Here is a 4519-nt window from a genome sequence, read left to right on the forward strand (position 1 = left end):
ATCAAGGTTGAACATCTTCATTAGGGAACTAATTGGAAACTATTATCTATTCAACACTTTGAGCTTTCATTCCATTTGGTTAATGTTTATGGCCCTACCCTTATGTTAGATAAAAAAATTCTATGCATTTCTCTTAGAGGTTTTATCCAGCAATTAGTAGGTGCCAAATTTATTATCGTTGGCAACTTTAATGCCATTCTTCATTCTAGGATAAGTTTGGAGGTATTATTCCCCCTCCTAAAGTTATATAGGACTTTAATGACTTTGTTGACAATAATGCTCTATGTGATGTTCCCCCATAAGTGGGATCTTTCACTTGGACTAATAGAGGAGTTGGATTACATTGAATTGCAGTTAGGTTGATAGATTTTTTGTTCACAATATTGGAAATTGGAAAATTACATTATTCAATCAGGTATATATTACCATTTTCTAAATCTAACTATTTTCTTATTTAATTGTGCATTCTTCCATCAGATTCTCCTCTTATTAGTCTTTCTAGACCATCTTTCAAGTTTGAAAGTGTATGGTATCATCATCCCCACTTTGATGGCCTCTTAAAACAATGGTGGAAGGATGCTCTACTAGAGTAGGGAAGCAAAATGTTTTAGTTTCACAAGAAAATGCAGTATGTCAAAGGGTTTATCAAGATCTAGAATAAACTTATTTTTAAAAATACTTTTGAGGAGAAAAAGGTGGTAGAACAAAAATTATCTAAAATTAATGAACATATTTTCCTTCATGATTTAAATGTTGATATGCATTCCAGACAAAAGAATTTGCAAGAGGAGTGGTCTAAATTATGTAAATGAGAAGAAGAGTATTGGTGACAATAGTTCAAAGAATTGTGGCTTCACAAGGGGATTAGAATACTAAATTTTTTCACACATCTACCGAACAAAAGAAGGCTAACATGTAATGCCCACCCATGGTTTACTTTTCCATTATATTTACCAAACTAGGTTTATGCCTATTTCATGCATGTATTAGTTTCAAGGGCATTGAATTTATAAGTATGCAAATATTTCATGACTTGGATTATATGTATATCAATAAAAAATTACTTAGTTGATTATATTTCATATGTTGATTGATGATTATGGTTATTGGTGCATTAATGATGCTTTAATGATTCATAGTAAATAAAAGTGATTTCTTTCATAGCAATGTCAAATGATGCTTTAATGATGATTACTTCATATTTGTAACATTGCATTATTTTATCTGAGCATTTGATGTTTGACTTATAATTATTATGGTACTTACCCCATACTTGCATGTGTATGGTGTGTGTGTGTTTGTTTTATCATTCTGTTTGTCATGTTTGATGTAGTTAAGGGAGGGGGTTGTAGTCACCTACTAGTCAAAGTCTACATGATGTACCACTCCCTTCCATTGCTTGTTTAGTTTAAATATATTTATGTACATGTACATGTTTGTCTTTTATGCAGAATGTAGGTACCGAGCATTGACTTCCTTAAATTGCCAAGATGAGTGTGCCCTATCACAATAACTCAATGGTAAGAATGGGAAGATAATGTTCAAGTACAACCCTAGCCATAGCCTAAATACTTGTCTTGCAAGGAGGACTCATAATTGACTTTCCACCCTTTTTAAAACTGTGAATTTATCTTTGTTTGTGTTGTTTGATTTTGAGCTTTGGTTTATTTTGATAATGTTACTTTAATGTCATTTTCGCTATGTGATTTATTTGGTAAATGATTTAATTATAATATTTGGGTTAATCATATAATATTGAGCATTATTAAATATTATTTCGTTAGAAAGAAAATAGTAAAGTATGAGAATATTTAATTAATTAAATATGTGCTTTAATTTAAAAGTCTAATTTGAGAATTTGGACAAAAAGGAATTAAAATATTAAAATATTAAAAATTTAATATTTCTTTATTATAATTATTTATTTAATAATAATTAAATTAGAAATGCATTTAAACAATGAGTTTTGATTATTATTATTAATTTAAATAATAAACTATGCTTTAATTAATGCTTGCACTAATTAATAAACTAGAAGAAAATAAAATATAAAAGATAAAGTTATAGTTCTAATTGTGGTGTAGTTATATTTATTTAATTTGATGATAATTATTGAGCAGTTTCTTTTTAATAATAATATCTAAATAATGTTATTAATTAAATTAATAAATATATTATTAAAAATAATTCCAAAATTAATTAAAGAGAGAAAGCTAATTATTTAAATCAAAATATTTTATAATTAAATATCTAAAAGAGTTGTGCATGAAAGTGTAAATGGTAATAAAGCAACAAGCAGTAATTGATTAGTGAGTTCCCTCTCATGATTGCACAATCAGAGCCACAATTTAGGGGAGAACTCTTTATCAGAGATCTAGAGCTCATTTTACAATTACACAGGTTTTGGAAAGTAAAATTCAGAACTGGATCAAAAGAATTGTTGAAAGTTTCAGAGGATTTGGATTTTCATGCATTCACAGATTGTCTTAGATTTTAGTTGTGGTTTTGAGGTAGGGTTTGAAAACTCATTGTAAAATTTTATTGAAAGATCTATCTACTTTGTGTCTTCCTAGGTGTTTGCATATTGCTTATTAATTTACTATATTAATTGTTGAATCAAGAATTATGTTATAGATTTTGAAAAAGGAAAACTTATTAATCAAGAGAAATTGATTGAGGAAAATTATAGAAAAACTACAAAAAATTATTGTGACTATATTCTCATAAACCCCTTTCTAATATAATGAAAATTTGATTATTAAAAATTAAAAATAAATAGATGAATTGAACAGTTACGGTTTTACCCTTAAATTTTTCATTAGAACTATGTGATTATCATGAATTTTCTAAATATAGATAAATATTCTTCTTACATCTAAAATAATTTAATTGCAATATTTATTTGGAAAGCAAAAGATTAATTGAGAGGAAAGCACATTGTAACTAAACGTATACATACATGTGAAAACAAATATGCTAAAAATAGAAAGCTAAGTATATTATGGTTGCATGCATGTGAAAAAAAAAAATACTAAAAATATAAAGCTAAGTATGGTAAGGTTCTATGCATGTGAAAAAAATGCTAAAAATAGAAAGGTAAAGTATAGTATGGTTACATGCATGTGAAATCAAATATGCTAAAACTAGAAAACTAAGTATAGTATGGTTGAATGATTTGAGAGATCAAATACATGTGAAAATACTAATTACATGTGTATTTTTATTTTGTATAATTTAATTTTTAAATTTATTTATTTAAAAAAATAAAAAATAAAAAATTTATTAATTTCTAAAATTAAATAAAAATTATCTATTTAGTTATAAACTAAATGTTAGCATTAGTGATTATTTAAGTCTAATTAAACTCTTAGTTGGATATAAATAATTTTATAATTATTAATGCAAGAGGGAAGCTAATAAATAAATATTTAGAATTTTATTATATTTTAAGAGAAGTTGTGGTAGAGTACACTTTGTAATCATTTAATTAATAACTATTTAACTTTATGAGAGTAATTATAAATAATTAAATTAAATTTATAATTTTATCTCTAGTTGCATTATGAATTAAAGGAAAAGTAAATATTAATATTGGACCTAAATAGAAGTCAAATTAATATTTTTAAAATGAAATTGATATTAGTATGTAATCTAATAATATATGTTTATTTTATTAATTAAATCATTTATGATTTAATACTATTTTCATTAATAACATGATAATATTGCATGATATTTTATATGCACAAAAAGATTTGATATTTAAATACTTATTGTTTTGAATAAGTATATTAGCATAACAATTTATATTAACATATATATTCTTACTTTATTTCTAAGCACATCCTTATGACTCAAACTAAACAAGAGAAATTTATGGAATTAAATCATTTGGTTGAAAACTATGTATTTTCTAATATTCTATTTATAGTTTTGTGATACTTATTTTCTTGATAGTTTTTCTTTGTGGGTTGTTTAGTTGGCCAAGTTAGCATGCACACTAGAGGTGTTTTTGAGATTTATTTTATAATTATCAGAATGGGTGTCGTGATGATATTTATGATTTGAATTGAGATTTGTGTTTTATGATCTTTTTGCTATTGAGCATTAATGAGAACTTGGGTTTTTAGAACCAATATTATTTTCAAGTTGCTTGTTAAGGAACCACATTCGAACAATATTACTTTTTGTGGTATGAGACACTATTGTGGTTTGTCATTTTTGGGAAGGTAGTCTAGTTGCATGTCTATGGGAGTGGCTTGCAATGGGGGCTGAGGCCCAAAGTGGCTACTAGGGTAACTCATTATAAGTTGTGTAACAAGTGATAATATAGTAATTCAAAATATCTTGCCTAACCATTTTCCTTGAGATACATTATGAAGATAAGTTAGTGATTTTTCCTTGTCCATTCTTTGAGTGCTTGTATAAACTAAGGATGAGATGGAGATGATACCTTGAGAGGTATGACTAGTTTCCTCATCTTCATGAGAGGGTATTCTGGTCTCGCATAGGGTCACTA

Source organism: Cupressus sempervirens, chromosome 7 (genome assembly GCF_028749045.1).
Source record: "Cupressus sempervirens isolate cs-2001-9-10 chromosome 7, ASM2874904v1, whole genome shotgun sequence".
In the NCBI taxonomy this organism is placed as follows: domain Eukaryota; kingdom Viridiplantae; phylum Streptophyta; class Pinopsida; order Cupressales; family Cupressaceae; genus Cupressus; species Cupressus sempervirens.